Below are 13,434 nucleotides of genomic sequence, written 5' to 3' on the forward strand. Positions count from 1 at the left end.
CAAGAATTTTATAGTTCCAAGTACGATAAAACCAGAGACATAGTGGTAATATAAGTGCACTACAGAATGTAGTATTTGAACTGAACCGTCTCCAGTCAGAAAAGTTGACAGATATTATGATCATACCCATGATATTGTCTATTTTGCCAGATTACAAACACTTTTCTCCAGCATGGGATTCAGTGGTGAGAAGACTATGGAACATCTAATTGCAAGGCTTATAAGAGAAGAGGAACGACTGTAAAACAATAATCAAGAGGAGAGTATTGCCTTTGATGTTGGGTTTAACAAAAATAAAATAAAAGATATAATTTGTAAAAATTGTGGTGGTCATGGACATTTTGCAAGAGAATGCAAGAAGACTAAGAAGAAAGAACACTGTTCTATATGCAAGAGAAATAATTGCAAAGAAGAAGAGTGTTACTTAAAAAATAAAAATAAAATTCGAGAACCAAAATTGAGATCTTTCATGCCCTGTCCTCCTTGCAAAAAGACTAACTACAAAGAAGAAGATTGCTATTTTAAGAACAAAGACAGCAAAAGAATATCATTTTGCACTTTTGAAGACATAGAAGAAGATCTAGTCACTCAAGAAAACAAGAAACAAGACACTGATGAAGAAAAGAAGATGGAAGACACTGCACATATTGCATATGAATGTAACAAAGGAAAGATTTCACAAGATGCCAATGAGGAAGAAGGTATGGACATAGTTGTTGATAGTGCGTCTACAGGACATTTGTGTAATGAAGTGGACAAGTTAACAAATGTGAGACATTATGACTGTATTATAAAAGTTGCCAAACAAGAGGGATCATTGAAAATAGTTGCAACAGGAAACTTCGTGGGAGATAACTGTGTTCTAAAAGATGTCATGTATGTTCCTGAACTGAGCAGAAATCTGATGTCTGTAAGGGCAATCACTGAAAAAGATTGTACAGTTGTATTTACTAAACATTCTGTTCAAATCTATAAAGGTGAACACCTGTTTGAAAGGACAAAAAACAAGAAACGGGTTGTGTGAAGTGAACATTTAGTCAGTAATGCAATCACTACTGACATAAGAAGAAAAACAAGAATGGCATAAGAAACTGGGTCATCCAGGCATAAGCTGTACTTCAAAGGTCAAGAGAATGTGTGACGGAGTTCCCAATAGTTTATGCTCAGCAGAACAATTGTGCGAAGCTTGTGTGAGAGCTAAATTAACAAGAAAACCATTTTCTACTGTGAGAGAAATAGCAACAAGACCTCTTGAAATCGTACATACTGATATCTATGGAGAGGTAGAACCCCCAACATTTAATGGATGTAGTTACTACATGACAGTGTTAGATGATTTCACTCATATCTGTGTAGCCTACTTGTTAAGATATAAGTCAGAGGCTGAAAGATTCATAAGAAAATACACTCCTGGAAATGGAAAAAAGAACACATTGACACCGGTGTGTCAGACCCACCATACTTGCTCCGGACAGTGCGAGAGGGCTGTACAAGCAATGATCACACGCACGGCACAGCGGACACACCAGGAACCGCGGTGTTGGCCCGTCGAATGGCGCTAGCTGCGCAGCATTTGTGCACCGCCGCCGTCAGTGTCAGCCAGTTTGCCGTGGCATACGGAGCTCCATCGCAGTCTTTAACACTGGTAGCATGCCGCAACAGCGTGGACGTGAACCGTATGTGCAGTTGACGGACTTTGAGCGAGGGCGTATAGTGGGCATGTGGGAGGCCGGGTGGACGTACCGCCGAATTGCTCAACACGTGGGGCGTGAGGTCTCCACAGTACATCGATGTTGTCGCCAGTGGTCGGCGGAAGGTGCACGTGCCCGTCGACCTGGGACCGGACCGCAGCGACGCACGGATCCACGCCAAGACCGTAGGATCCTACGCAGTGCCGTAGGGGACCGCACCGCCACTTCCCAGCAAATTAGGGACACTGTTGCTCCTGGGGTATCGGCGAGGACCATTCGCAACCGTCTCCATGAAGCTGGGCTACGGTCCCGCACACCGTTAGGCCGTCTTCCGCTCACGCCCCAACATCGTGCAGCCCGCCTCCAGTGGTGTCGCGACAGGCGTGAATGGAGGGACGAATGGAGGCGTGTCGTCTTCAGCGATGAGAGTCGCTTCTGCCTTGGTGCCAATGATGGTCGTATGCGTGTTTGGCGCCGTGCAGGTGAGCGCCACAATCAGGACTGCATACGACCGAGGCACACAGGGCCAACACCCGGCATCATGGTGTGGGGAGCGATCTCCTACACTGGCCGTACACCACTGCATAGTGCACGGTACATCCAAACCGTCATCGAACCCATCGTTCTACCATTCCTAGACCGGCAAGGGAACTTGCTGTTCCAGCAGGACAATGCACGTCCGCATGTATCCCGTGCCACCCAACGTGCTCTAGAAGGTGTAAGTCAACTACCCTGGCCAGCAAGATCTCCGGATCTGTCCCCCATTGAGCATGTTTGGGACTGGATGAAGCGTCGTCTCACGCGGTCTGCACGTCCAGCACGAACGCTGGTCCAACTGAGGCGCCAGGTGGAAATGGCATGGAAAGCCGTTCCACAGGACTACATCCAGCATCTCTACGATCGTCTCCATGGGAGAATAGCAGCCTGCATTGCTGCGAAAGGTGGATATACACTGTACTAGTGCCGACATTGTGCATGCTCTGTTGTCTGTGTCTATGTGCCTGTGGTTCTATCAGTGTGATCATGTGATGTATCTGACCCCAGGAATGTGTCAATAAAGTTTCCCCTTCCTGGGACAATGAATTCACGGTGTTCTTATTTCAATTTCCAGGAGTGTATGTGTTAGAAAGTGAAAATAAGTTCAATACAAAAGTGTCAAAAACACGATGTGGTAAAGGTGGTGAATACACCAGCTGTGAGTTTAAGAATTGGTGTGAAGGAAAAGGAATTGTGCTAGACTACAGTATTCCTTATAGCCCTCAGCTCAATGGGAAAATTAGAGATACTAAATCTGACAATAATGAAAAAAGCAAGAGCTATGATATTCGATAGCAAACTAAAGAAAGAGCTATGAGGAGTGGCAGTGGTCACAGCTACATACTTAATCAATAGAAGCCCAACTATGAATCAAAGTGCCACACCTGCAGAGAAGTGGTTTGGGAAAATATCAGATCTGTCAAGACTTCAAATTTTTGGATCAAGAGTTTGTGTCAAAAATTTAGGCTATTTGAAGAAAATATATGTAAGAAGTAATGCATACATTTTTGTTGGTTATGCATCCAATGGCTACAGACTGCTTGAAGCAGAAAGAAGAAATATTGTTGTGTCAAGAGATGTTGAATTTTTAGCAGAAAGTGACAAAAGAATCTCTACAGAAAAATCTTGTTATTGGTGAACTATCAAATGCTACTAGCAATCAAGAAAATGAAATAGAAGGCCATGAAATTCAAGGAGAAGAATATCAAGAAGTAATAACATGCAATGGTGACACAAGAAACTACAACCTTAGGAAAAGAAGTAGTTTGAAAAAAACCTGTAAAATATAATGATTATGAAACAGCTTTACTTACCTATGAAGAATGTAAGAGTTGTACAAACAAAGAAAATTGGCTAAAAGTAATTGGAGAAGAAAAGAGATCTCTTCAACAGAATGAAACATGAAAGTTGGTTAATCCAGAGGAAGAAAAACGAAAGAAATCTTGACAAGCAAGTGGATCTTTAAAGTCAAAGATGATGGATGATATAAGGCCAGACTATTTATCAGAGGTTGTCAACAAGAAAAGGATATAGATTTCAAGGAATTATTCAATCCAGTAGTAGATATATGTTCATTGAGAGTGTCGTTTGCGCTGGCAGCAGAGAAAAGTTTCCGTATGAGAGTGTTTAATTTCAAAACAGCATTTCTCTATGCTAAACTGGATGAAGAAATTGTTATGGAGATACCTGAAGAATACAAAGAAGCTGGAAAAATATGTGTTTTGAAGAAAGCTCTGTATGGACTTAAACAGGCCCCATCCAGATGGAATAAAACATTGACAGATTTCCTAAAATCAGAAGGACTAATTAGATTAGATTAGATTTACTTGTTCCATATATCATGAATAAGAAACTTCGTAATTATGTGGAAAGTGTCAGGTTAATAAAAGGTGTCTATACAAGATATTACATTACACAAAATATTACATGACACTCATTTTTTGTGGGGGTTGGGAAATTACCCACTCACTATATCCAAAAATTCATCTAATCAGTAGAAGGAGTTGCCATTAAGAAATTTTTTAAATTTCCTTTTAAATGCTATATGACTATCTGTCAGACATTTCATGCTATTAGGTAAGTGTGGCAGCATAATTTACCCCCTTCTGAGCCAAAGTTAGATTTAACCTTGAGCAGTGAAGATCATCCTTTCTCCTAGTGTTGTAGCCATGTACACTGCTATTACTTTTTAATTCGTTTGGATTGTTAATAACAAATTTCATAAGTGAATATACATATTGTGAGGCTACAGTGAATATTTCTAGCTCTTTAAATAAGTGTTTGCAGGATGATCTTTGATAAGCTCCAGGAATTATTTTGATTACACGCTTTTGTGCAATGAACACTCTTTTACTCAATGATGAGATACCCCAGAATATGATGCCATACGAAAGCAGAGAATGAAAATAGGCGTGGTAAGCTAATTTACTCAGATGTATATAGCCAAAATTTGCAGTGACCCTAATAGCATAAGTAGCTGAACTCAAACGTTTCAGCAGATACGCAGTGTCTTTTTTCCAGTTCGACCTATCATCAATGCATACACCTAGAAATTTTGAATATTATACCTTAGCTACCGATTTCTGATCGAAGTCTATATTTGGTAGTGGTGTCATTCCATTTACTGTGTGGAACTGTATATACTGTGTTTTGACAAAGTTTAATGAGAGCCAATTTGCAGAGAACCACTCAATGACTTTCTGAAAAACATCATTTACAATTTCACCATTTAATTCTTGTCTGTTGGGTGTGATAGCTATACTTGTATCATTGGCAAAAAGTACCAGCTTTGCATCTTCGTGAATATAGAAATCAGATCAGTGCATATTTAAAGATGCAACTGAAGAAATGTACATGGCTATACATTTTGATGATGGAATCATAATAGGAAAAGACTTGGAGAAAAATGAAAATATACTACAGAAACGTAAGAAGAAATTTGAAAATTGTGGTAGAAAATCCAGATATGTACTTAGGGATACAAATAATGAAGACAGAGGATGGAATATTTTTACACCAAGAACAGTATGCAAAGAAAGTACTAGAAAATTCAATATGACTGACTGTAAGGCCATGAAGACTCCATTAGTTCCAGAGAGAAAGACAAATGAAGAAAATAAAAAAAACGAACACACTGAATTTGCATATTTTTCATGTAAAACCAGACCAGATCTTGGATTTACAGTAAATTATGAGAACCACTTCACAGAAGACCCCAAGAAAAGGGATTACAAAAATGCAAAAAGAACTCTTAGATATCTACAAGGTTCCAAGAATTAAGGCCTTTTCTATAAGACAAAAGAAAGTGAAGAAGATGACAGTATTCACCTAAATGTTTATTGTGATGCCGATTATGCACAACATTTAAGAGACAGCAAAAGCACAAATGCGTACATAGTTCTGTATAATGGTGTTCCCATTAGTTGGTGTTCCAAGAAGCAAAGTGTGATAGCTACTTCATCAACTGAAGCAGAATACATTTTAGCAGCAGAATGCACCAAAGAAATAAAATACATCAATACTCTAATACAAGAGTTAACCAGAAGAAAAGTAAAAATCATTTTTTGGTTAGACGAAGCAAACATATAGATGTAAAATTTCATTATGTTAGCGAACAATACAGAGAAAGTTTGTTCAAGATAAAATATTCTAATATGGAAGAACTATTAGCAGACATACTGATCAAAGCCCTACAAAGATCAAAGGTTGAGAAATTTAGAAATGCTATTATGAAGCAGTTATCATGACTGTGTGATAACTAAATTTGTGACGCTTGTGATTTAGAGTCATTAAAACAAACGTACTTTAAGAGGGGAAGTTGAAAGGTGTGGAGCAAGTAAAATACAATGTTTACTGTGTGTGCTTTACAAAAAAAAAGAATACTGCTTAACATCTAAGAGTTTATATAAAAATAAAATATATCTGTTAGTTAGTTTGACATAGCAACATATCATGTGTGTATAGTGTTTTTCTTACTTTGTGTCTATGTATATGTGTTATTACATTCACATAAAGTTATAAATTAATTAAGATAAAAATCACAGCATTCTGCGAAATGTTTTTGAATGCAACAGTAAACTGTTTCTTCATGTTACATAGTACCATATGGGAAGTTTATTTCAATTTAAAAAAGAAAACAAATTGACTATAAATTATGCAGGTGTGAGATTTATTCTAATTGCTACCAGAACGGTACAGTATAGTATATCAAAGTATTCAAACAACACCAACTTTTTCTCCTTTGAAGTACTTCTCTTTGCATCTGTAGCAGCTACAGTAATTCTAGATTGCTTTTTTGAATAAACAAATGGTGTAAAACACAACAAATACGCATAATATTACAAATTTCGAACTATGTCGCAAGTGCAAGCAAATAGCGTCATTTTGACTTCACGTGACACTCACAGTATAATGTTGCCACTGCCTTCATGAACTCAAGGCCGTAGCACATCTTTGATTACGTCACGATTTGATCCAGCAGTGAAGCAGCATTTTCGTAATCAGACGTACATTAAATTTGACTGACTTGAATCTATTTTGTGACAGAAAGTTAACCACGACTTATATGGTTTTGCGTTACCAATATTTTGAAATACTGTTAAATGTTTTACATTGGAAATTAATAACATAAACTTACAATGGCAACATTTTACAGCACAATGTTTGTCATACACAGGATACATGCATATTACTATTAATTACTATGTAATTAGTTTCTGTGTTAGCTTACGATTGTATGTTGCTTATATATAGATACATCATGTGCCCATTAAAGAGAAATGGCAAAATGCACATGACAAAGTATGTAGGACATCAGATAAAAGACAACGTAATTTTTTATAGGAAAAGCTAATAAGATTTTAGTTGCATCGCTATATCACAAATCTGTCTTAAATTATTCTAGTAGCTTGCTAACAGGATTATGTACATCTTTATTACACATGTACTCCATAGATAAATGTTTTGAGTTGGTAGATATTAACATAAACAAAATCAAAACGACATGTTACACATATATACTCACAGCTGCTATGTACTTACAGGCAGTAAATTTAAACAAAAGATGTACCACATGATTTCATCAGTGAGCTTCGCTTGTGATCTGTATTGCAAATAAACACTTATTACTGGTCCTTAAATTTTTCTTTGGACTTCTGGTTGTGTGTACAGATACTGAAAAACATCAACAAATACATTGGTACATTTCTAAATAAGAACTGAACATCATTACGTTACAAATCCAACATTTTAAGAGAGTCTTTCAGTACAGAACCTGAAAAAGAACATGTCTGTGTTCAATAGCAGTATCCGTGCTAGTTATAACCTATAAACTATTTTATAAGCTATTAATAATCACTTATCAACCTTTCATGTTTGTCTAATTGAATGAATAATTTGGTCAGGAAAATGTAGGATGCAAATCCCTGAGTTCTTTGTAACTGCCAGACATTCTGTAAGAATTTTTTTAACCATTTCTTTCTCTATCTTTCATCAGAAGGAAAAGAAAAAACTGACAAATATTCTCCTTTATAATAACAACATTTTCAGCCGGCTTCTGACTATTATAATAGTGGAAAAGGATACGAAACTACGTAGTAATGAACGATAGTCAGCACCATCTACTGACTCAGTGAAGCTGCTGATAGTGTTCTCGCCAATTCTGCGCTAAGGCCTGTATATATCACGAAAGCAGTGATGTTGACAACATGCGCAGCATACAGTGCTCACTCCAAAGATATTTCTACTCTATGATATTCGAAATTGAAGCATATTTATTTCCATCTACTTTTATAGGGCCGATTACAAATTGTAAACGAAATATACATTCACTTAGGTTCAATATGTGGCCCTTACAATTGACACAAGTTGCCATTTACCACCAAAATTGTAAAACCAGTATCCTTAGTGGACCAACTCCATTTTCATAGTGTATGTGATGTCATTCATTTATTTGCTATTTTTCTTTAGTCTTGTTATTTATATAAAGTAAAGACTAAATGTTGCCCATGAATAGACATGAATAAAGCACATAATATTTTAACATATTTTCAAATGTGTTAGCAAAAAGTGTGACTCCTGCCTTACTGAGGGAGTGTCTCATGGTAGTAAAACGCCTGGCTACATTGATGTTTCGGACCAAAAACTGGATTTCGTGACTAGCTGCTGTACACACCTGGCTGAAAAGACAAATGAACAGCTGAAAAAATACTCTATGCTCTAGTGGAATATGACTGTATATTCATAGCTTTCTGGTCCCTCAGTTATCCAAATGCACTAACCAAATTGGCTAGTACACTAAAATGGCTGACTGCTATTAAAGGGAAAAATACAATGTTAATTACACTTCAGTTGTGCTTAAGTACTTTCACCTGACAGAAAGAAAGAGTTTGATTGCTATTTTTGTAACACATATGTGCGACCTTGTAGAAGTAGATTCAAGATTGAACAGCAGTCGACAATTGTTGTAGTGTATGTGGTCAAGTTAATTGTCATTGTGCATTCAATATTGAGAAATTTAGTGTTACAGTATTCAACCCTTTCTTGTAAAATTAATATAAAACCATACCATGCACTACTGACAAATTGAGGATTACTTTAAATACATTTATCCAGATATTTTAAATGTAGTTATTACTCTATACCTATAAATTACTTTTATCTCAACACTAGTGCCCTCACACCGTGATTGTATGTTCTGGTTTGCAAGTCAGTCAATAAGAAATCAAGAGAATGAATGTGAATCATAAAATGTGGAACAAAAATCAGGTACAGATCAAACATTGTGTGCAGAGAAGCACATGATGATATAGGGCAAGTCAAACATGGAGATGAGATGATACATGGTTAAAATGATTATGGCAGTGATCTTATAATGATACAAGTGTTCATATAATACATTTGTAATACCGAGAAACAGAAAAGTATACAAGTGGATATTTTGTAAAAGATACAGAATAGCACACTATTTCTAAATATGTTCACATTATTAAGTGAAAAAAATATATATGCAAATAACATGGAAATTCAGAAGTACCATACACATTTAAAAATCATTTACTAAAGTAAAACAGCAAAGGTGACACACTTCTGTATTAAGGTGTTCAGGCTTACATACAAGGTACAGAACAAATTCTTATATTTCAAAATGTTCATCTATACTATAACAACACTTTCACAATAAATATTTATGGACAGCAGTTTAAAATTTTGAAGAGTCTTTTATTGTTTTAATATTATTAGGTAGCTTATTGTGCAGTCTGTTTCCTGCTTGCAGTGGTTAATGATGTTTTAATTTTGTGTATGCATGTTGAACATGTATACCCTGCTTTCTCCTTGTGTTATGTAGATGGATACTCTGGTTAGTCGACAAGACTGTTTCTATTTTCTAAGATTTTCCTAACAAATGCTGTTACTTGTAAAATATACAGATATGGTAGTGGAATGATGTGAAGTTTCTTAAATAAAGGCTTGCATGAGCTTCTTGTGGCAGCATTTTCTATGCCTCTTACAATTCTCTTTTGGCAAATAAAACAACTTTTGCTGGCAGATGCATTTCCCCAAAAGATTATGCCATATCGCAATAACAATTCTGCCTGGATGAAGTACACATTTTAGTGTCTCTTTCGATTTGAAACCAGAAAAGATTTTGATGGTGTAACAAACGGTATTCAATTTTTGTGATGCATTTTGCAAGTTGGATCCATCTTTGAACTTCTTGGATCCATATTCCACGAAATTTTGAAGAGCTTACATTTTCAAGGCTTCTGGTAAACAACTCTATGTCTGGTGTTAGTGGGCATCTATTTTACATTGTGTGTAAGTGCATTGTAACTGTTTTTTCCGTGTTTATTACTAAATTGTTTCCAGAAAACCAGTCTGTAATGTGGGTGACACACTTCTTAATCTCATACAGTAATTCTTCTCTGGTCCTTCCTTTTAGTATCATATTTGTGTCATCTGCGAATTTTATGTAGATATGGTGTGGACTGGTCGATTCCAAGTCATTTACATAGAGTAGAAACAGAATCGGTCCTAGAATGGAGCCTTGTGGTACACCATACTTACTGCTGTGCTTTTTTAAGCAGTATGACTTCATCTTGTTCCCTTCTTGGATAGAAAGCTGAACTACTTGGTATTTTTGAGATATGGTTTGATCCATTCATAGGCCAGGCCTCTATTACCCACAGATTCAAGTTTCTTAAGCCAGATGTTTTGACTGGTGACATCAAATGCTTTAGAGAGGTCTAGAAATATGGCTGAGATATGCTCTTTGCTATCTATTGCATTTAAGGCTTCATTTAGGAATGCAAAAATAGCAGTCTCAGTAAATTCAGACTTTCAGGATCCAGCTTGTGTATTTGAGAACTAATTAGTTTTTCTGTAAAGTTGATTAGTCTTTTATAATAGAGTTTTTCAATTATTTTGGGAAAACCAGATAGAAGCGAAATAGGCCTGTTGTTTGATACATCTGTTTTTACGCCATTTCTTAAACTGATGTTTTACTTTTGCTGCTTTAAATTTTTCTGGGAACATCCTTTCTGATAGAGAACAGTAAAAGATGTCAACAAGTGACCTGGCTATGGGGGGAGCACATTTCTTCGTGATGTAATCAGGGATTTTGTCAGAGCCAACAGAGAGTTGGGCTTCATATCTTCGATTATAACAAGTATTTCCTTTTCATTGATAGGGTATAGAAAAATAGATTTATTATTTATAGTACATCTGGACTGATTTCTGGGAGAACACTGTACATTTTGATTTATAATTTAAATTAATTTGCAATTTTTGTAGGTTCAGCTGTCACAACTGATTTCTCCATTAGGCAGTTAATATTATGGAAATCTTTTTGTTTTGCTGCAGGTTTCTTCCTTAGAATATATCATATGGCTTTCATCTTATTGGTGGAATTTTTTATGTATTTTTCATTTGCCATTATTTTTGCTTGTTTGACAACATTTTTGAAGATATTTTTATAGGTTTTGTAGTAAGTATCAATTTCAGCTCATGTGACTTGTTTGGAAAATCTGGGTAGTAATTTTGTTTGTTTGTTTGTTTGAGAGGCCCAGAAGTGATCTATTAATTTTTTTATCTTGTGTATATTTTCCTCTGTCTTGGAGGGAAGCACAATTTAAAATAGTGGGAAAAATTAAAGATGAAGTTATTACATTTTCCTTTATTATATGTTCCATCTGTGTGTTTGGAATTATAAACCGCTTTGCTCAAGTAATGGAGCATGTGATTTATATTTTCACTATGGTGATAGTTAGGTAATGTTTAAATTTCAGCTCAGCTTCTGTACTCAGAGAGAGTTTTTGAGCTGTGTTATTCCCAAAGACGGTGTTTAGTATTTCTATTTTATAGTTCATTTCTACATTTACGAATGTCTGATCAATAGTGGTAGATGGAGTCTTTGTGATATGAGTTGCTGTTTCTACAGTAGATTTCATGTTAAATGTTTGCAAAAGATTCAGTAATTGAGCCTATACTTTGGTGTCATTTGCGAAGTCAGCATCAAAATCAACACATAGAATAGCTCTTCTGTTTCTTTGTGTTAGCCTGCTAAGCGAATATTCTAAACTTTTTAGAAAAATGTTTATGCCACCAGTTGGGGCTCTGTATAAACAAATATTGTCTAGTTTAGTGTCCACTACCTCAACTCCTAATAGCTCTACATCTTTTTCCTTCAATATTTCAACAGGAAATTTTATATTTACTAAGTTTATATCATATACAACTGCCACCATATTTAAGAATTTCTCTATGGAAGTAACCACCTAGCACACAGTTAGGTATGGACAACAAATGTAACTTGTCCTCATAAAACCAATGCTCTGTGAGACACAGTAGTGAGGTAGTTTTAAATTCGTTTTCTAAGAGAATTTGGATTTCACTTATTTTTACTAGTTAGTGACTGCACATTTTGATGAAAAACAACCAAGTTGATATTTTTCTGTTTCACTCGTGAGTTTAAAAAAGATGTTACTGTGTCTTTTCTGTGAGTTGGCAGGCTGATTTTTTTACGTTTTTAACTTTTTCCTGGTTTGAAACCATAAAAAATTATCACTGAGTGCCAAAAATGTATTTTTGCCTTTGGGTCCCCCTTAAGCTGGGCTGCTCCAGTTATTGTTGGTTCTACTACTGCTACTGTTGTTGCTGTTGCTACTGCTTCTGATGATGGTGTTTCACTTATTGATGCGTCTGTTCTTCTGTAACGACTGTGCTGTTTTATGAGCTGCTTGCATTTGGTGTTTTCACTTGCATTAAGAAAATCTCACATTTGTCCTGGAGGGTTGCAGCTTCGCTGACAGCAGGTTTCCCACTTGAGTCTGCAGGTAACATGTCCATGAGAGGTATGACTACTGTATCATCACACTGCACATTTGAGATTTTATTCACTACATTTAAAATTTTTGTTACTATAACGTTTTTCCCAAGTCTATTTAGATGAAAACCGTGTATTGTGTGGAATCTTTTCCCCAAATTGCTCATGTTCACAAACGTTACATTTTCAAACTGCCTGCAAATATTTTGCATCTCTGTATTTGTACTTTCAATTTCTTTGTTTACACAGGACCATTCTCTCAAGTCATAAGGACGTGGCACTGAAAAAACAATAACATTTGTTCCTCTCAGCTCATACAATTTTCTTTTTAGCAGGGAGACAGAAAAGTCCTTTTTGCTCAATGAGGAAATTAATCCCTAACTCGTTGATTTAGCAACATTGCATTTCGCTCCTGGCTTTATTATAAAATTAAAATTCTGACTGCTTGTCCACCGAAATTCGGTGGCTATATTTAGCCCTTGGATGTCTGCATACAGTTCAATTTAACATGTACTTGCTGTTTGGAGCATACCGATTATTTGCCAACCTTGGCTGTGCGCGATGTCTTGTTTGGCACTTTTTATTTAGCCATTTTTCTAACATAAGTCGATAATGTCAGAGGCGAACAGCTTATTGGTGGCAAATTTTTTGAGAGCAATTTCGCATCTGATCTTTCACTTAACTGCAGCTGAAATTTTCCATGTTCCTCCCCATTCACAAAGTTCTTTTTGTTTTCCAAGTGGTACACTCGAACTGCTTACAACACTATCACATTCCGTCACAGAAAGAACTTGAAAGTGATTTTCGTGCACTATATTTATGTTCCCTTCACAGTTTCCTACACCCCATACTACCTGTTTGCATCTTTTGAACGTTAATTCCGTC

At 36.2% G+C, this 13,434-nt stretch overlaps 1 long non-coding RNA gene across 2 annotated transcripts in view; it reads right to left on the bottom strand.

Moving 5' to 3' along the window:
* Nucleotides 1-7,232: 7,232 nt before the first annotated feature.
* LOC124805333 overlaps nucleotides 7,233-13,434 on the bottom strand; it is a 51,722-nt gene continuing 45,520 nt past the window's right edge. For both annotated transcript variants that reach the window (XR_007017442.1, XR_007017440.1), the window contains one exon: nucleotides 7,233-7,400. This is a non-coding gene — a long non-coding RNA (uncharacterized LOC124805333). The remainder of the gene's footprint in view (nucleotides 7,401-13,434) is intronic.

The sequence above is a fragment of the Schistocerca piceifrons genome, chromosome 7 (genome assembly GCF_021461385.2).
Source record: "Schistocerca piceifrons isolate TAMUIC-IGC-003096 chromosome 7, iqSchPice1.1, whole genome shotgun sequence".
Taxonomy (NCBI): domain Eukaryota; kingdom Metazoa; phylum Arthropoda; class Insecta; order Orthoptera; family Acrididae; genus Schistocerca; species Schistocerca piceifrons.